Raw genomic sequence first — 22006 nt, 5'->3', positions numbered from 1 at the left:
GTTATAACTAACAGATCATCTGGTTATATCCCATCATTGTTGCTTTGAATCTCGTATATTATTTAGTTAGTATATTTATTATTTACATAAAATCTAGTTAACATTCATCCCTGTAATATAGAGGAAGATAGCACTTCATATTATAAGTCATAGGTTTGATTCGCTCTGAAACTGAAACCTCAGATGAAGATAGCAACTCATACTTCAAATATAAGAGCATATCATGAACCATCATCAAGAGCCAGAGGAACTGCAATTAATAGCTACTTACTTTCTATAATTATCACAATATTATTATATATATATATATATATATATATATAGATGGAGATCAAATTAATTTACTTATTCCATATGCATTATCATCAACTGGCACCAAATTGCCAATAAGCCCATAAATTGGAAATTTGAAATTTATTTCTAAGGTCACTGTTCACTGGTAAATTCTAGATTTTTTTTGTCTAATCTAGAAAATTCATAACTAATTATTAAAAAAAAAAATATTGATGTGATCTAAGTCTTCATTTAAAGCTCTTTGAATTTTTATAGGGAAAAAAATATAAATTTAGACTTAGCCATTGTCAATTCATACAGTTCATTTATGAAAATTTACTATTCATTTTGGCAAAAACTGTACTTTTTAATTTCTTTGTCTTAATTTTGAGCAATCATAACTCTTAGCACGCACATCCACTTTAAGTGACCTACCTCTTGTTTTGAAGCTCTGGATATTTATTTTAAGCATACCAAATTTTACAGTTAGATTCAATTGTTTGCGTTACTTTCCTTCTGCCATGGTCTCATGGCTCATTTAGGGATAACTTATCCCTTTACTTGCATTAATAATTCATAATTAATTCTTTTCATTCTTATTCTCATTCCATCAATGCACTAACCATTTCCATACATCACCATAGCCAATTATACATGCCATTACTATTCTTACATGCTACATAATATCCATGGCTTATATAAATGTTGATTATCATAATGAAATATCACAATAACTTATTCAACTCTTCAATTCTTTCCTTCATTGTTGCATTTCCACATCTTGCATTATTCTCCAATTGCCATACTTGAGCCCTTAAGCCTTTATCAGAAACTCTAACTTTCTTGTCTTATAGTTTCAGAAAACTCTTCCTTTACGATTTAGTCCCTGAAAATTTTCTTATCCTTCAAGGAAATTTGTAAAATTCTTGTGAAAAATGTTCTAATAGCCTGCTCATTTCAAGTTAATTCTAGTACTTCTGCACCCAAAATTTGAATGTTACAAGTTCCACAAGTTTTTGTTCACTAAGGTTAATGGTCTATGAATAAAAAGCATGAATTTTGGGTTCTAAATATTTTACAAGATCAGCAGCTCAACGTGACTCTTTGAGTAAATCTCTTGAATATTATTTTTCTTATGCCTTTCCATGTCCCATAGCCTCTGATCACCGTAATGAAAGAGGCCAATTGAAGCAACTTGTGGAGTGGTAACCCTTTTCTTTATCTTTATGATGACAGAGCATAATGGGCCAATTTGTAGAGACAACAGTAGCCTGATAGCAAAATACCATCTCCGCAATTTGGAATCCTTTTTTGGATGTTTATAGCCACCCTATTTTCCACTTATATACGTTTGATTTAGATTGCAGTCAGGAATTACACAAGCAAAAAATGTGTGTGTGAGTTCCCTATTCCAAAAAAAAGAAAGAAAGAAAGAAAAAATAATATTATAAAAATGGAAGGTTTTTTTACACTTAAAAAATTGATATTTGAATAGAAATTGCACAATATAAGTTGAGGCAGAGTTTTTGAGAGAGCACGTAATTGACCCTTATCAATTGGATTGTCAAATTTGTTCACAAAATATTTGAAATTTAAAAATAGGGTTTTTTTTAATATTTAACTGACAATTACACGAATTAAAAATCTATAGTTTCAAAACTCATTTTCATTCCTCAACCTAATTCCGTCCAATTCGCAAATTCTCTGTTCTGTTTATTGAACATAATGACCTATGACACAATATTTATTAAAGGTTCTAATAATAACAAATGTTAGAGAAGTTAATTATACAACTAAGATTTCTTGTTTTCATATATATTAATGGTTAACTAAAACATGGAACAAATGTTTTAAAGCATTAATTACTCATCTTGTTCCATGTTATAAACAAACATATATGTTAGAAAAATGACTAATTGCATAAAACTTGCTTTATATTTTATCAAATCATTTTTCTCCTTAAAGTATTGCTTTTAAAATTAGATATACAACTAACAAGATGTTTGTTGAAATGGTAAATGGTAAGCAGTCTTGTCCCTATAAAGAAAAGAACACAAGTTCAAATTTTGGAAAGTATATTTGTTGGGAGGGCTTAAATACTCTAAAAGTATCCATGAAACAGTACTCCACATTTGAAGGCTTTTTTTGACTCTTATATACCCTAAAAGTTTTATTTCATAGCATTTCTACCATAAACCGTTATTTACTATTAAGTTTGACTGTTAAAGACACTAGTCAAGCCACATAATTTAACGATCAAACTTAACGACAAATAACAGCCAGATTATTTTTGCTCCAAAAGTAAACTTTTAAGGCATACAAGAGTCATAAAACGTTTCTTAGTATCGGGTACTCTTTTGTGGATAATTTCAAGATATTAAACACATTTTTCCTTAAATGAAAAAACAAGAGGCTCCAATGGTGTATCAAACACGGGCAATCTAACAAGGTGAAGCAAAATTAAGAAAAGCATCACAACTGAAAAGCGCACAGCTAGTAATTATATTAAGAACCTGAGATAATGGTAAGCAAACAGTGTAATATCCTGAATTTAAAGGCATTAAGAGAATTAGAGAGAAATAATTATTGAAAATTATTTAATGCCTAAGAAAAAATTGGAAAAATTTATGAAATATTAATTTTAAGAGTTTAGGATATTATGGAAGCATTAATTTCCAAAAATGGCTTAAATAATTTTGAAGCTAATTTTTAAAGCATATTTTCCCACAAATTTGAGGAAAAATAATTATAGGTTTATGTTTGGATTGAAATTTTTAGGATAATTATTATATGAGTTAAAGAAGCTAATTGAGGCAGAAAATATTTAAAATGAATTAAGGATTTATTTTTGAAATTAAGGTCTACTTTCTTGAAAAATTCAAGAAAAATAGTTAGGAGTTGATTTTTGACAAATTTTTATAGAAATTATTTAATGGGTCAAAGAAGTTAATGGAGAAGGAAAATCCACACAAAACATTGTGAAGAATTTCTGGATTTATTCTGGGATTTCAGAAATTTTGAGAAAGGATGAAAATGGAAACAAGTAAAACAGAGACGGGCAAAATGGTACTTTGCACATCGAAACTGTGAAAAAACACAGAATTGAGAGAAAATGCGAGAGACCAAGAGGCGGGGGTGACCGAAGGAAGCTTGTCGGAGGAGGATCTCTTAGGTGCACCACTTGATCTCTTAAGGTGAGTCTCTTGAACCTCCTTCCACCTTCATTTTCTTCGATTGGTGGCTGTACGAGGAATTGATGATGATAACAAATGTGGCTCTAGTGAGAGAAAGTCCTGGAACAAGTGAAATAATTCTAGAAGAGCGTGGATTGAAGCTTGTGTAGATGAAATGTGGAGTTGCATGCTGATTTTGTTGTTGGATGCTACTCTTCTTCTCTGGTTCTTGGTGTCCAAAACAGGGGTTAATGGCTAAAGGAAATGGCTCTGGTTTAATGAGAAAATGAAGAGCATAAATGGATATATAGATATATATGACCGAAAGTTTCAGTGTGCAGCGTTGGGGATTAAAATTGATATACATAGACACGCACACACTTGGGGGGAGTGTTTGGCTAGTTGGGTGTTTATTTTGCTTGATTTTCTCTGGTTTGGGGCCTTCGAAACGGAGGCATTAAAATCTATGTGTCAAGTATTAAAATCTTTTGTTTTGGTTTGATTTTTAATTGGGAAAACAAATTTCACGTTACATCTCAAGAATATTACTTTCTTCCTACGTATGAAAAGTGAAATTCATTAATAGCAAGAGTAAAATTAAAAACATAAAATGCAATAACTTTCTCCTAAGATATATCCGATTTTTCCAAAAATTAACTCTTTACAGTACAATAAATAAAAATGAAGGACGAAGGTGTACATTTATGCTAAAAATTTAATAACGTGACTTATAAATAGGACTAAAAAAAATTCTCTCTCTACCTTATAAATAGGGCTAGAGGAGTACATATGTTGTTGAAATTTCACTCCAATCCTTGGGTCATAATATTTCAGTAAAATTATTTTTTAATTTATTTATTGTCATTAAATATTAATACCCATTAAACTCTAGCATGCTTGGATGAAAAAAAAGAGTTGCGAGAAAAAAATGGAAAAGGAAAAAATAAAGAGAAGAAAAAATTGGAATAAAAATATTAAGAAAAATTAATCTACTAGTCCTCGTAGTTCCATTTGATTTTGAATTAGGTCGCTCAATTATTTTTTTTTCTTTTTTCTTTTTATTTTTACTACCATCAGAATGTCGAACCCCAATCATCACCTGACATTGTCCTGGATCCACAAAAACACAACTGAGAGTTTTAATGTCGATGAAGAAATATACCAAGCTGAAAAACGAGCTCTCCCTCTCCTTCTTATTCCAATTGGTCGTGGCGAATTAGTAGTCGAACCCGAAAAATGAGGGCAAGCCTATCAGGAGAGAGAAGAGAGATAAAGCTGCGAGTTGTTGTTACATCATCCTTTGTATTAATGGCGTTTGAAGTTTATTAGCGGAAGGATTATCATCCTGAAGATTGTGAAGCTTAAGGATCTAATAAAAAGAAAAAAGAGTTGAGGACCAACTTTAAAATCTAATGCAACTATGATAAGGACTAAAAAATTAATTTTTTTTAAAGTATTATTATTCACCCTGCTTAGATATATAAAGGAGAAAAAACAGAGAGAGAATAAAATGAGTAAATGTCAAAATGACTGGAAAACCTTATTATAAACAATTGGCAAAGAAACTAAATGATTTAACAAAAGGAAATTGTTTTCTATATGAAAAAAAAGGGGATAATTCTTTAAATAAAATAAAATAGAAGGAAATAAATTATACATTATCCAATATTTTAATAAAACGATAAAAATTGAATAAAATGGAAGACTATAATAACATGAGAAATTGATATCATGAAAATATTACTAATAATACCATTAAAATAATCTTGATACTTATAAAATAAAATGTCTTACACCATGGTCATGAAATAAAATAAAAGGCTAAGGACTAATGAGAGCTTCGTGGAAGAAGAAGGTGATGGCAATGAATTTTTTGAGCAAAAATCTCTCGTAAAATTCTGAGGGGAAAATGGGTGTGGGACCCAGTCTGTTTTCCTTACTTTTCCTTTTTCTCCCATCCAAACAGAGAAAAACTCCATTCCTCCTCTATTTTCCACATCACTTTTCCGTTTTCTCCTATTTTCTCTCAATCCAAGCATATTTGTAATAAAGAATGTATTATTAGTGATATGGGAAAGTATAGAATTTGTATGAATGAATGAAATGATTCTTATGCACTTCAATTCTTCTAATTAACTGATCTTTCTCATACAGCACTCTTTAGTCTTTATTAGTACTACTGCTTCTGGCCGGAAAAAAATAATAATAATACCACTGCAGAGGCTTTAAACTACATATAGTTCAGTGCAGTTTTATAGATGCATACAACGCAAATATCAAAAGCAAATAAAAATAACTAAAAAGAAAAAGAAAGAGGATTTTTTTTTTTTTAAGCAAAAGCATCAAATAAGCTAAACGTCATGTAGTTGACCCAAAAAAGCCTAAAGGTCATCCAAAAAATAAATGATTCATTAGGTAGAAACATAAGCACACTAAGGTCCCGTTTGCTACGAAGTATTGAAAATAAGAGATTGGGATTGAAAAAAATCATTAAAATAGTATTTGGCATGAGTAATTGTTTATCATATGGGATTGGATAAACCCATAGAGGTGGGATCAGGGAATACCACTTCTCCTCATGGTATTCTCCAATCCCAAATACATGGGTTTTGCTAATCCCATATAACAAGCAATCCTTATAGTAAACACTCTTTTAATAGATTTTCTTAATTGCAATCTCAATTCCAATCATTTATTTTCAATACTTCTTACCAAACGTAATCTAAAGGTTTTAAAGGGGAAAAAAAAGATTAATATGCCTTATGTAAACTGTACTCTTTCTTAAACCAGGGAAACTGTTATAGATATTATAAGTTGGAGATGTCCTAGCCTCTTCCAATTCATGCCTTGCACCACAGAGATTATTTTTCTATGATACTGAATATTCCAAGCGGGTCAAATTTACTACTTTCGTCTTGTTACCTATGTAGGACTGGATTTTCTGGAACTCAAAGCATGAAGCAGGAGATTAGTCCACTAGAAAAATCTCTTGGCAAAAACCCCCTTGCTTATGTGTGCTGGCGAAATGGAAGGATAGATGCAGGAAAATTTACTTTGAGGAACCTAACTCTAAAAAAGATATAGTCTTCTCAATTACTCAGAGAATTATCAAGGACACACCACAATCCAATCCCTTGACGGTTCAATTTGTTGACAAAATATTCTATGGTTAAATAAAAAACTATCACATGGTTTAACTTTTTTATTTGATAGCAACAGTCAAATGAAATAAAATAAAAATATTTATGATTAATTATTAAAGCATAATCAGACACATATATTCAAGGAGACATGCATATATATCTGAAGCAAGTACATATATTGTAGCAATATAATTACAGTGAAAATCACGTCCAGAGGATAACAGAGAAAGTTGCAGAGAAAGAAAGCGACAGGGAGAAAAAGAGCCAACAAATTTCACGCCGAAATCCTTCGTCCCATATCTATTTACTTTTAAGTTTTTAACAACTTCCACCAACCCAGTCCACTTCTTGTAGCCCAACCAAATAAGCATGTGTCCAAGTTCCATTTATGCAGAGTCCAGAAAACGAGCTGAGGCCATCAAGTTGAGCCCTTGTAAGCTATAAAATTGCAAGATATGAAGGAAGCGGGAGGGGGAAGTTGCTTGGGTAGAATCAATGCGATTGCCCGCTGGTGATGGCGAGTATTAGATCGAAGACATGAAGGAAGCCAGCCATGAAAATTGTTTTTTTTTTTTAATTTTCTATTTAACCTAGATGGAGCTTACTTGGAAGTTGGAAGCCGCTTGAGATGAGTCAAGATGAGTCGTGCATAAAAATGATTAATATATTAAATAAAAAAAAGATTAGGGACTGACTTTTAACTGAATCAAAAGTTCAAGGATTGAGTTGCACTAAATCATAATAGAAGGATTAAGTTACAACTGAATTAAAATTTAAAGGATCAAAAAAATTTTTTTTTTAATTTAAACAGGCTTAAAAGTTCGCAGGCCGACCTGAACCCCTGCATAAGGGCCAGGTTTTGTGAAATGGGTACTTTCTCAAACCCACGAGACGTCCTTTCCAGTGCTACGTTCATGACATTTGAAATTTTAGTTCCTAACTTAGGTCGAGTGTTCATTGAGGAAAAAATCATCATTAATATCATTAAAAGTTACTCATGGCACCAACTCGGTTGGGTCTGGTGGAAGGTTCAAATGCTTGGAGCCCTTATTTAGTGCCTATCCACTTCGCTAAGCTTCTCATCAACTACCATCATCATTCTCACCGTCGGAGCACCGTCTGGGCTATGGTGTCACATTCTGAAGACAGGGTCTTGCGAGCAAAGGAAAAATAAAACAGGGGCTTCAATGTTTGGGACCAACTTATTGGTAAATCACGCCGATCAGAGCTACATTTTTGTGGGATTTTATGGACAAAAATTGCATCTGGGTTTAAAAAAGAACATAATGAATAATGATGATTTAACATTGTATCATTGAATAGGCTTAAGATATGCTCTGAACTAACAGCAAGAAGTTTGATTCCTTATGCGATTTATGCAATTGCAGTTTGAAAGAGTATTACACAGAATGAAATTGAACACAACAAATTCTGAGGACATGACACTACTCAAAGGCACACAAGCTTCAAATAAATCTACTTGTTCTATCCTTCTGTTAGTTGGAGAAAAGAAAATATGGTCTGAAGAATGGTGAGAATGAGGAGAATGATTCCAGCAACAGAGGCTGCACCTTGCCAAGGCGTCCTGCAATAATCACGTTTCAAACTCGCTTTACCCGGTCGGCAACAATTTTTGCAGAACTCATTCAACCTTTTGAAGATATCAGCGTGTTTAGAATACAGCTTTGGAACAAAGACATTCTTTGCCATGATTCCAAATAACGAAACAGCCTGAGTATTAGTAAGGTAGCGGCGGACTATTTTATTATCAACCAGGACATCCACATCTTCCTTTGTGCTGATGAGGCTACTCCACACAAGAGCATAGCCAGTAATGTAAGGGGCAAAAGCACAATGCATCTGTTCAAAAGCAGTCATATTAAATAACAAAGCTTCAGTCACGAGATTCATCACCAAAATCTGTGGAAGCTCCAGAGTATAGCCTGAAAACTTGATGTCTAATGGGCTCTTGCTTTTGCTAGCCTTGAACTTTACTCCAAATTCTTGCAGCTCCTTTGCACTGTGCGAAAGAACATCAGTAGTGTAAACGGATGGTTCCATTTCTTCTGGAGGTGCTCTTTGCAACAACAACAATGACCTAAGCAAATCTGTGAAATGCTTTATGCTCACATTATCAAGATCATGCTTTGGCTTTTCAAGGTCAAAATGCAAACAAAAGAACCTAGAAGCAAGCTTAAGAAAAGTGATTCCATCATCACGAAAGTCAGGGGGAAACGCTATATTGAATAGCTCTTCCAAAACAAAGAATGGTAGTTGGTTCTCAAATAAAACTAGATCTAGATATACCGATCGAATTAAAGGATGTGACAGTACATCATCAACCACATCTGTCACACAAAGCTCAAGGATGAAAAGTTCGACGACGAAAGCAGCATCCAATAATATCAATTTCAGGAGTTCCTTATCAGTGAGATTGACGATCTCTGAATAAGAAGCACGCACTTTTGGCACTAAACTTTTCACAGAACTGATCAAAACATCCAGGTTTGTTCTGCTTCTTTGTGTAAATTTTTTGAGAAAAACTTGCTTGAGCGTTTGTATATCTTGCAGCCTCTCATCACCATAATGAAAGGGACCAATGGAAACAACTTTTGGGGTGTAAGCATCTGGGTTTATATCGCGCGCTATACGCATCACTCTAGAGATACAACTGTTCCGATACACATGGCCACCTCCACTCTCTCGAATCATAGTTTTGATGTCAAGCATCACTTCATCTTCCATCTATCAAATTTGATTTAGAAAGCAATTCGTAAGCAAAATAAAAACATGGACGCACATCTCACATATTAGATCATTTTTATAACTAATAGCATGGGTCTGAAATATTAGCAGCTTACATGCTGTCAGCATAATTTTTTAAATACATATATAGTGCTAACATTACATTGTCAGTTATATTCCTTTACATGGAATACGAGTGACATACAAAAGGTCAACCAAGAAAAAAAAAAAAAAACAATCAAATCTATTGACGAATGAGACGTATAGAAATTCGCAATGAATAAGGACAAAAGAATATAATTAATTATTATTTCCCGAGAATGTTTCATAGGGATAGCTTTGGTGCTTGCTTAGTTTCGAACCGTTAGGTTAAGTCTGGGCGATCTAAATTTGATTATTTTTTATTTTTAAACAAATTAAATAGAGTTTAAAATAAAAATAATGTATTAATTATCGCTTTCTAAAAAAAAGAAATTAACAACGAAAAATTATAAATTAAATCTCAACCATTTGAAGCAGATTTTGGAAGGTCCAGAATTATTTATCCTGCAATAAGCACCAAAACCAAACTTCTTTCGTAGCATGTAGTTAGTAAAATATAAGGGTAAAAATTAACGTAATAATTTTGGAAGTAGGCATATGCATTACTTTGCAATCTTACAAGCTGTGACCAAGAGAAAACTAGAAAAATTAAACAAGAAAAGAGTTCACAAAAGAAGAGAGTAGACGATTGGTCATCATCAGTACCTTAGCGTTTGGATGAGGAATGCGGCTTTTGTTCTTATATCTAGAATTGCAACAGTAATTACTGAGCTTCTATTCGTTATATAGCATGAAAAGTTCATCCTCATGCAAGCTAAAAGGGTAACAAGATATTCGTTATTTCGTTGCAAGGAAGTAACGTTCATTTTTTTTTAATGCAACAAGGAAGTAATATTCTGTTTTTTAATGCAAAAAGGAAGTAACATTCTTTTGGAAAAAAAATATTTTGACGCTATTTTGAAAAGCGAAATTAATATCATAACTTGTACAATTTTTTTTCTCAATGAACTATAACTTCGCATCAATAAAAACAAGTATGACAAGAAAATCTCCGTAACATGGCCAAGATATCCTGATACACATGTTAAAATTGCCAAGAGACCATGTGCGAATATTTTACTTGCTTTGCTTCTTAATATAAAATTTAGTTGACTAATTTAAAGAGATTACAAAAGTTAAAAAATTATTTAATTATAACATATATTATATGATCTTTTTAAAATATTTATGTGTATCATTAGATTATACTAGGGATAATCATGTTTAAATCTAGTTGAAATATTGAAATTCATAGTCAGGCCTCCACTTTGAATAAATTCCTAATTAGGCCAAGAGGCATGATTAGAGATTTATGAATATTGTTAAAAGACCAAAATGTCCCTCTATAATTGAAATATGAACTGATACTTATTTTTTTCCCTAAAATATGAAAATAATAAATTATAACATTATCCTCAATGCAAAATGTAACATCCCGAATTTTCTGACTCAGGATGAGTAGAAAAGAGAAAATTCATTAAAATTATTTAATAGCTAATCACAATTGGGGAAAATTATGGAATATTGATTTTTCAAGGTTTAGAAATATTTTGGAAAAGTTCATTCCCCAAAAACTGGCTTAGATGATTTTAAAGCTATTTTCATAGCAAAATGGGTTATTTTCTTAGGAAAATTATTTTATGGGTCAAAGAAGCTAATGGATAAGAAAAATCCATTTATGATATTTTGGTTTAATTTCTGGATATATCTTATATTTCAGAAAAATAGGAGAAGGAATAAGATTGGAGGAATAATTATTTAGGAGGGCAAAATGACTCAGCAACCATGTAGTACACGTGCTGCCTTCTTTGTTTGCCACCTGATTCACTCCCTCAATTATCAGCTGGTCATCCACGTGTTCTGTCTCTTTAACCTCCAGACCGATCCTACCCTCCTTTTTCATCTCATTCTGTTCTGCAACGTAGAGGGAGAGAACGAGAGAGAGAACGCAGAAGAAGCTACCAGCGAGAAGGTGATCGGAGGTGATTCTATTGCATGCAAACCGATTAATTGATCAAGGTGAGTCTCTTAAGCACACTTCCATCGTTATTTTCTGCTTTGGGAGGCTGAATATGAAGTTGATGATGGGTTTGAGTTCGGGTTAGAGAGAGGAAGTGGAGAGTTGGGGTATCAAGTTGCAGAAATTGTATCCAAGGACTAGAATGGAGTGTATAGCTGTTATTTTAAGGTCTTCATGTCTTTCTGTACGCCTCTGTTATGTGACTCCAAAACTGCGGCTGAGTTTATGAAGCCACGGGTGTCGGGTTTATTGTTAAAAAGCAAGAGAAGTATGTTTTCTTGGATGTATGTTCCTCTCTGTGCCTCTGTCTTGTGTTTCCAAAACAGGTGCTAATAACCCATGAAGACAGTATCCAGTTCTGCATGTTGAAGTTGAATCACCGAATGGTTGCTCTGTTTTGACTTCGCCGAAACAGAGTTTTATGATCACGCATGTGTTTAGTTGTGGTTGTTGGTTGGATATTGCTATTTAAAAAAAAAATATTTTTGATTCTGCAATGTGCTGTCCGGAGGGGGGTTTACTCGAAATGTCTTGAGTATATAAATGTTAGTTGATGTTTGGAAGCGAAGGGAACCGTCAATGAAACGGGAATGGTTAAATCCTATTATATTTATATAATATATATTTTGAGTGCTTGGTTCAGTCTTTGTGTACGAATGGAGAAGTTATATGCATATATACAAATACATATGTAATAAAGTATGTTGCTGTGGCGTGATTGTAACACCCCGAATTTTCTGACTCAGGATGAACAGAAAAGAGAGAAATTCATTAAAATTATTTATTTGCAAAATAAAAGGGGAAAATTATGGAATAATGATTTTTAAGGTTTAAAGGTATTTTGGAAAAGGTATTTCCCCAAAAAAAAAAATGGCTTAAATAATTTTAATAGATAATTTTAAGAGAAAAATGGTTTATTTTCTCTGAAAATTATGGAAAAATACTTAGAGGTTTCTAATTAACTAGAAAATTTTAGGAAAATTATCTTATGATGTAGAGAATTTATTTGAGGCATAAAATCCTTAAAATGGGTTAAGGATTAATTTCTGGATTTAAGGGCTATTTTCTTCCACAATTCAAGAAAAATAGGTAGGAGATTATTTTTGACCCGAACTTTTTATGGACATTATTTCATGGGTCAAAGAAGCTAATGGATAAGAAAAATCCATTTATGATATTTTGGTTTAATTTCTGGATATATCTTATATTTCAGAAAAATAGGAAAGGGATAAGATTGGAGAAATAATTATTTTGGAGGGAAAAATAGTCCATTAAGTCAGACACTACACGTGCCATCTTCTTCATTAACACTCAGCTCACCGTGGCATCTTTTATTTCACTCGGTTCTGCAACGTAGAGGGAGAGAACGAGAGAAATAGAGACAGACCGAGAGAGAGAACGGAGATGGAGTAGTGCCGGAGGTGGTGATCGGAGGTAGTTTTCTTGCATGCAATCAGCGAATCTGACTAAGGTGAGCCTCATGAGTCCCTTTCAGTCTTCGTTTTCTGGATTGATGCTTGGTTTCGGCATGTTTGAGGAGAGAGAGACAGAAGGGTAGTGAGAGAAAGTGATGGAAAGGATAGGAGGTTCGGTGAGTTTATATGCTATGGCAAGACCGAAGTGTATGAAGTTAGTTTTTAAGCTTGCATGTCTTCCTTCTTGCTGTTGTCGTTGGATCCTGAAGTTGCATGCGTTGCTTTGCTCTGTTTTGTTCGCCGAAAACAGGGGTGAGGATTTAAGGAAATCCATATATGTGGGGAGATGCTACCGTATGTGGTTTGGTTCTGTTATATAATGATTTCTTCTTTTGAAACTAAAGCTTGTTGATGGCCTCGGGTCCTTTGAATTCTGGAGAATGAAGTGTACATATGGGTACATATATATATGGGTTTAAGTAAGGCTCACTCATCTATCCTAGTTAACCGTGTTGCTGGAAGAATGTTAGTGGTATATGGTTGATTGTTAGTGTTGAATCTTTGCTGCTGTAATGCTGTCGGGTTTATGGGTCAACGAAGGATTGATAATATAAACATATATATGCTGGACTTTTGCGGGTTAGCTGAGAGTTTTGGAGTTTGAATAATCTCTGGTTTTGTTGTTCTAGGTACGGCCGAAAGGGAGAGTTGAAGTAATTGAATGGAATAAATATGATATGTGTGTGTGTGTTTTGTTGCTGTCATGGGACTGAAAATTTTAGAAACTAGAATAGTGCAGATATAAATATATATATGTAGTCAAATGGTTTCGGGTTATGAGAGTAGAAAGGATTCAGTTTGATGAAATTAATTAATTTTAATGCTTATAAATTTGAGAACTGGGAATACTATTAAATCTGGAATTTTAGCAAAAAACGAAGAAGAGAAATTGGAACGGGATCTTTGAGTTTGAATGCGGATACATGTATGTATACTTGGCTGTTGACCGACAGTCAGAGGAGGTTAGGCTTATTATGTATTAATGAAATTTACTATTTTGTGTTGTGCATTTTTGGTAAATGGAAGGAGTAAAACATTAGATATATATGTATATGTGCTGTAAATAAAGGGCAGTGGCTGTTTGATATTTGTGAATGCTAGGAAAGAACTTAAAATGATCGAGTTAAGGATTAAGGATGTACAAGACATGTTTAGAAGCAATAGAATGATGTTTGAGCTTTGATATTGATGCTGGAAAATTTTATGGAAGTGAAGATTTTAGAAAACCGAAGGATGTTTAATTGAAACTAGTGATGCTCTTTGATTAATTAATGGTTACTATATTTCCAACATAATAGAGATTGCACAGAATGAAATCATTTTAGGTGATAATAGATTAAGTTGAAAGCAGGGTTGATATTAGATCACTCATCAGTTATCTGAAGCTTTGAAATATTTGGTCAACGGATTCTAATGTTAAAGAAAAAAAAAATCCCTGTCTTTTCCCAGGACGGAAACCTGGCGTTAGTGATTTACAGGCGTTAAAAATGGTCCTATTAGTATATATAAAAGTGAGGTGTTACAGTGATGGGATAAAGTATGTCTGGAGAAGTAGTAAGACTTATTGTTTGAGGTTGTAAATGAGGAATAAAAAAATTAGATTGATCAAAGTGTGTTGCTGTGGCGTGATGGGATAAATTACGTGGGGAATGTCTTTGGATCTGGAACCAAAAAGATTTCCTGATTTGTCATTCTGTGAGGCGTGATATATTGAGAGGGAAGGAGGTACTGAAAGCTCATATAGGAATGTATATGCAAACAAGGTCGCAATATATGACTTACATAGGAATTTGCATTGGATATATTTTATATATATATATATATAGGCCGTGAATTTGAATGTTGAGGAACCTAAAATTTGTCTAAGTCTTGTGGGCTATAAAATAAGTAGGTATGATGAAGTTCCCAAATTATTAATGGGTAACTTAGAAAATTAAATCTTAGTTAGAAGAGATAGTGTTCCAACCCCCTTTAAGCTTTTGAAAGAAGGAGATACTTGTTTTAAGATGAAGATATAATAAGATAGTTAAGGTTGAATAGATTAACGAATGGAACTCTTTTTAGTTGAATAAAAATGTATCTGGGGACTTAAAAATGTTGATTTAAAGTTGAAGGAGAGACTCAAATAATTTGAATTATTTTAGAGGTTAAGAGATTCAAGTGGATGGTATAGTTAGAGAGTGAAATTAAATAGAACTTGAGGTTATAGGTGATTAAATAATTATGAGGATGCTAAAATGGTAATTGTTTGGGTTGAGATAAGGAAGGAAACTCTCCAAAGAGAAAAGTTTAAATAAGAAAAATTGTCCAGGATGACCAACTATTAAGTAAGGGTAGAGATTGAAAGAGATTGGGATTTAAAGAGAGTTATTTAATTTATAAATTATGTTGGATCAAGTATTAACCAACCCTTACTAATATAATAGGTTTTGATATCTGCAAAAGCCTACCGAAGAACCTAAGAGAAAGGAAACAAGTAAGGTTTGATTTTGAAGCAGAAGGTTCAGGTAGTAGTTCTTTCCTCCCTTACACTTGTGTATGATTACTGCATGTCTGTTTGCGCCATATTGCTATTCAAAAAGCATGAGAACATGTAATCCTTAATTCCTTGCATGGATTATTTAGCCGTGATCACGTGCAGCTGATAGACATGGGGCAGTGATTGCCAATTATTTGCGCGGCAGTGATTGCCAATTATTTGCGCTTTATTTATTCAGCTTGTCTAATAGACATGGGGCAGTGATTGCCAAGTATTTGCGCATTATTTATTCAGCTTGTCTATCTGTCATTGCGCATAAATGCTTAATTGCATTAGCTTGCAAGGTTATGTTCCACTTTGGCTTGTTTTGCATGCTTTATATAATCTGCACATTTGTTTGATGGAAATTACTACTACGGGGATTCTTCGGAATCTCACCCCCCAATTTATGATGAACAGTCAAGGCTAGTAGCTAGAAGGACAAGGAGGTTATTTAAGAAGAAGGTGGGCTGGTTGAAGATCAGAGATACCTGTTATAATTCTGTAAATTGTATAGCAAATTATATGGGCAAGTAACTTTACTTACTCTATAGAAATATTATTTGGTATCCTCTAGAAGAAGGAAGTGAGCATTGCCAGGTGCACGTATATGCTGTCAATCAAAAGCGTTGCTTTATTTTTAATATAATATTATAAGATTGTATAGTATGAAATTATTTTAGGTGAAAATAGATTAAGTTGAAAGCAGGGTTGATATTGGATCACTCATCAGTTATCTGAAGGTTTGAAATATTTGATCAACGGATTCCAATGTTAAAGGAAAAAAAAAAATTTTCCCTGTCTTTTCCTAGGACGGAAACCTGGCGTTAGTGATTCACAGACGTTAAAATGATCCTATTAATATATATAAAAGTGAGGTGTTGCACAAAATCTGTTAAGAAAAAACTTATTGTCTGAATATGTTTTCCACTCTTAACATGTATTGTGTTCTATTAAAAAAATGTAGAAGTTTAATAAAACAAAATTATATGTGTGTGTATATTATGAAGTATACGGAAGATGGATCAATAGTAAAACTAAGCAGAAATTAAATCCATCCAAAATTAAAATCTATCGGTACCTACACTGTTATATTGATAATGGTGCTGGCTTAATTACTAATGTGAATCAAGGACTGTGTTGTAATTTACTGTAATCTACTAAAGATTTACTATTTTTGAATTTCAGGAAAAACTGACAAAAAAAATTTTTGAAAAAAAATTATGAAGAAGAAAAATATAAAGGTAACAACTCACATTATAATTATAGAGAGGTATTCTAGACTTTTAACAATATTACAAATCCCTAATCAGGCCCAAATTTGTTCAAAATGTAAGGCTAATTTTAAATTTTAGTATTTTAATTGAATTTAAGTGGGATTCTCCCATTATACTACCTCCGATCCTAAATATAAGAGCTAGTTAGAAATTCAATTTGATCCTAAATATAAGATTTTAATCCACTTGTCTATCATATTTGTCCATTTTTTCTAATAGTAGTCCCCATGATAATTACGAATGTTAAAATATTTTCATTTTAATGCAAATGATTGATAGTGATATTTTAGAGAAGACAATGCACATTTATTATAAATAATTAACTTAACTAATTTTCTTAATATTTACAAATTAGTTAGCTCTTATGTTAAGGACCGGAGGCAGTATATCGGTTTATGAGTTAGGCAAATCAGTTTGGAGAAAACAATAAATATAAATATTTTGAAGTAATTTTTTATCTTTCGTTAATTTTTCTAAATTGGTCAATCGGGTCTTATATTAAGTAACAGAGTTAGTAGTGTTTTAACATAAGACAATGTTAAGAGCGTGATATACAAAGTAAAGGACGTGGAATTGTAAGCAAGTGGTTGGCATATAATGAAGTGAAGAGCATCGCCGAGTGCCACAAGTTGTAAATGCAACTTGCAAGGATCACTGAAGGAGTAGGAGTAATCGTATAAATCATTTGAATGTGAGGGGAAAGTTTAGTAGCTCATAACATCATATAAAACTTAAATTTTATTTTGTTTCAAGGATGACTGAACTTAAGTTGGAATGGAAAGTCCCACATCGAATAAAATTTGATTAAGGAGCAGCGGAAAGATCCACAACCCCGTATCCCAAGGGCTTGTTTGGATTTTTGTTTTGCAATTGTTTTTTAATTTTTAAGGAAAAAAATTTCTTTGGCAATTTATTTTTAGTTATTTTAAAAAACAAAAAAGCAGTAATATATTTTTAAAAACTAAAAAACCAAAACAGTTTTTAGATTTTGTTTTGTTTTGTTCTTGTGTTTAAAATTATCCAAATGTATTTTTATTTTTTATTCTCAAAACTTGTTTTAAAAAACAATTTTATAAAATTGTTTTGGAAACAGGAAAACAAAAAACAGGAACAAACAAGCCCTAAGATTTTAAATTAAGATGTGACATAGGACCTTGTAGTAATTATATTTGAGACCATACACTGCTACAAAAAATATATTTAATGACACCATTCTACGGCATTGCTAGACCGGCATTCTTTACCATGATTCGAAGTAACGGAACAACCTCAGTATTGGTAATGAAGCCACATCTTCCTTTGTTTTGATTAGGCGACTCCATACAATAGCATAGCTAGAAATGTAAGAGGTTTGACGACAATGGATCTGTTCAAAAGCAATCATACTAAAGAACAAAGCTTCAGTCACGAGATCCGTCACCAAAATCTGTGGAAGCTCCAGAACATGGCCTTTCAAGGTCAAACGTTATACTAAAGAACCAAGAAGCAAGCTTAGGAAAAGTGATTCCATTATCGCCAAGGTTGGGGAAATGCTATATTGAATAGCTCTTCCAAAACAGATAATGGTAGTTGGTTCTCAAATAAAACTAAATCTAGAAGTAGAATTACACATAATGGTGGCCGTGACAGTTTAGCATCCTTCAACGTTATATTCGGCTCATAATTCACAATTAATGAAGAGAAATTCAATGATGAAAGCAGCATTCAATAATACTAGCTTCACAAGTTCCTTGTCACTAAGGTTGATGTTCTCTGAATAAGAAGCATGCACTTTCAGTACTGAACTTCTGACAAAATTAATTATAAAATCCAAGTTTCTGCTGCTTCTTTGTGTAAATCTTTTTAAAAAAGCTTGTTTGTGCCTTTCCATATCTTGCAGCCTCTCATTACGGTAATGAAAGGGGCCAATTGAAACAATTTTTGGGGTGTAAGTATCTGATTTTATATCTCACACTGGATAAATCACTCTAAAAATTACAACAATCTGGTGGCACAACCATATCCACGATCTCCAATCATAGTTTTGATGTTAACCATCACTTCATCTTCGATCTATCAAATTTGATTTAGAAAGTAATCCAATAAGCAAAATAAAAGCAACGAGGCATATCACACGTATTAGATCATTTTTATAACTAATAGCAGAGGTATCAGATATTAGCTGCTTACACGCTGTAAGCAAATTTTTTAAATGCATATACAGTGTTAACATTATATCGTCAGTTATCCTCCTTTTATGTAGAATAGGGTATGACATACAAAAGGTTAAGAAAAAACAACCATCAAATCTATTGATGAATGAGACGTATAGAAATTCGTAATGAATAAGGACAAAAGAATATACTCCCTCCGTTCCTTTTTATAAGCAACATTAGAGCTCATCACCTAGATCAAAATGTTAATTAAAATTAGTTATAGACAAGAAATATGTAGAAATTAGAAGTTTTTTCTTTAAAATGTCCTTATTTATAGGGGAAAGAGAGTATAAGAGAGAGAATAAGAAAATTATTATAATAAAGAGAATTATGGAAGAGAGATAGGATGTGATAGAGAGATAATGGTTTTGGATATGAGATAATAAATATATTAAGTATTACAATAAGTAATTAATGAGAGCAAAATATGGAATTCGCTGCAAAAATTTAAGACAACTTGCAAATGTTGCTTATATTTAGGAACAAAATGGAGATGGTAGTTGTTGCTTGCAAAATGTACGAAGGGAGTAATCAATTATTATTTCCCAAGAATGTTTGGTAGGGATAGTTTTGGTGCTCATCACTGGCGATGAATACCTAAATTCCAACGTTAGATTAAGTCTGGGAGATCTAAATTTAATTAGTTTCATATTTTTTAATCAAATTATAAGTATAAATGGAGTTTAAAATAAAAATATTATCTTAATTATCGTTTTCTCAAGGAAATGAAATTAGAAACTAAAAACTATAAATTAAATCTCAACCATTGGAAGCAGATTTTGGAAGGTCCAGAATTATTTATCCTGCAATAAGCACCAAAATCAAAATTCTTTCATAGCAGGTAGCTAGTAAAATATAAGGGTAAAAATTAACGTAATAATATTGGAAGCAGGCATATGCATTCTTTTGCAATCTTACAAGCTGTGACCAGGAGAAAACTAGATAATTAAATAAGAAAAGAATTCACAAAAGAAGATAGTAGATAACTGGTCATCACCAGTACCTTAGCGTTTGGATGAGAAGTGACCAGCGGAATGCAGCTTTTGTTCTTCTATCTAAAATTGCAACAATAATTACTGAGCTTCTACTTGTTACATAGCATGAAGGTTCTTCCCATAAGGCAACAATACTGTGGATCACTGATCAGATTAATTTGATGGCCGCAAAAAATTGAAAGAATATAAAAGGACATATGTATGTATGTAATAATGTTCTATAAATTTTACAGAAGTAGTAGGATTGCATTTCTATAGCTACAAGTTGCAATTTTTATTGCCAACAAAACCTGGCACGAGAAATTGCTTAACTAATTAGGAGCGCATTGCAAAGTAAGTCAGAGGATACAATAATCAAATTCCAATATTATACAAAGTAGTTGTGAATTTACTTCACTGCGTGGAGGATAGAAAATATGGTTTGAACAATAGTGAGGAAGAGGAGTACAGCTGCAGCAATAAAAGCAACAATTTGTCAAGGTGTACGACAATAATCACGTCTTAGAATTGCCATTAACTTATGCCCAAGATCTTGACAATAGCCATTCAACTTATGGCAGATATCAAGGTATTCACAATTGAAATTAATTAACTTGAGTCGCCCGGGAGGGTTGGTCCGCCTGGTTGACAAGGGGAAGGCAAGGCGCCACGTACCCGCCAATGCATGGGGTCGATCCTGGGAAGTCCCACCTGGGGCGACTCTGGATTTAGTCTACACCCAAAAAAGGTGTGGGATACCGGAGGGAGAAATCCAAAAAAAAAAACTTAACTTGAGTGATTTTTTCCCAAAGACCATTAAATAACAAAGCAACATTATTGCTGTCACCTAAATAGTGGCTGACTATTTTTTTCTCAACAAGGAGACCATATCTTTAATGTGTCTATTAGACAATCCAACACAAGAGCATAGTTTGTAATTTAAGTAGCATTAGGCTAACGACACTGTTCTAATGCTATCATATTACGAAACAAAATTGCAGTGTCATTATCCATCAAGATTTGTGAAATTTCAAGAATATGTCCTAAAAATTTCAAGTCTAATAAGCACTTGCTCTTTCTAGCTTTCAACTTTATGCCTGCTTCTTGCAACGTATCGCATTGTGTCAAAGAATATGGCTTCCATCCTTGGAGAATGAATGCCGTTGAGGCATTTTTCCTTGCAAGTAAAACAATCTAAGGAGATCTGTAAAGTGATTTATCTTCACATCACAGTTAGGCTCTAATTTTTGTTTGTTATAATACTCAAAATACTCATACATGAGGCTAAGAAATGAAGGGAGGCTTCCATGATGGTCATGGGAAAAAGCTTTATTGAACAGCTCTTCAATAACAAAGACTGGAAGTTGATTCTCAAGTAAAAGCAAATCTTGAATTGTAGAATTCTCTAACCATTTCTGTGACAATTTAGCGTCGTTTTCAAACCCATCCATCTCATAGGACATGATAAAGAGTTCAATGATGAAGCCAGCATCCGTTAATGTCAGTTTCACAAATTCTTGTTTGGTAAGGTTAATGGTCTCTGAGCAAGAAGCACGGACTTTTGGCTGTAAATGTTTTACAAAACGAACCAAATCATTCAGGCGTGACAAAGTTCTTTGAATGAATCTTTTGAACAATATTTGTCTATGCCTTTCCATGCCTTGCAGTCTCTCATTACCATGAGAAAAGGGCCAATGGAGACAACTTTTGGAGTGTAAGCACCTTATCTTCCACCTATGACGTCTGATTTAGAATGAATTCATAGAAAATAAGTGAGTACTTAATAGAGGATTATTAATTCGATCATCAAATTTATTAACAAAATATTTGATAGTTAAATAAATAAATGTCAAATAGGTTTAATTTTTTTAAAAAATTATTAATTGATTATTCTCCATCGATCAAACAGTTGGAGAAAAAAAAAATTGATTGTCATTTTCATAAACAACCATAAAACCTTAACTATTTGATTGTTTTTCTACTAATTAACTTACAATTATTATATTTAAAATCTAGTTTCAAATCCCATTTTTCATTTATAAACTTTGCCTCCAACTCGCCTTTGTTTTATCCCAAAAGCACTTCAAAAGAGTGCTTTTATGCAAATCAAAACAAAACTCCTCTCACATATT

At 32.8% G+C, this 22006-nt stretch overlaps 1 protein-coding gene across 1 annotated transcript in view; it reads right to left on the bottom strand.

Annotated features, from left to right (window-relative positions):
* LOC114757579 (probable RNA 3'-terminal phosphate cyclase-like protein) overlaps positions 1-22006 on the bottom strand; it is a 35711-nt gene that overhangs the window by 925 nt on the left and 12780 nt on the right. The gene's annotated exons all lie outside the window — the stretch shown is intronic.

This window comes from Neltuma alba, unplaced genomic scaffold (assembly GCF_004799145.2).
Source record: "Neltuma alba isolate B1F8T4 unplaced genomic scaffold, ASM479914v2 tig00010610_pilon, whole genome shotgun sequence".
In the NCBI taxonomy this organism is placed as follows: Eukaryota; Viridiplantae; Streptophyta; class Magnoliopsida; order Fabales; family Fabaceae; genus Neltuma; species Neltuma alba.
Note: the sequence above shows the minus strand (reverse complement) of the source record. Positions and strands in the feature narration are given on the sequence as shown.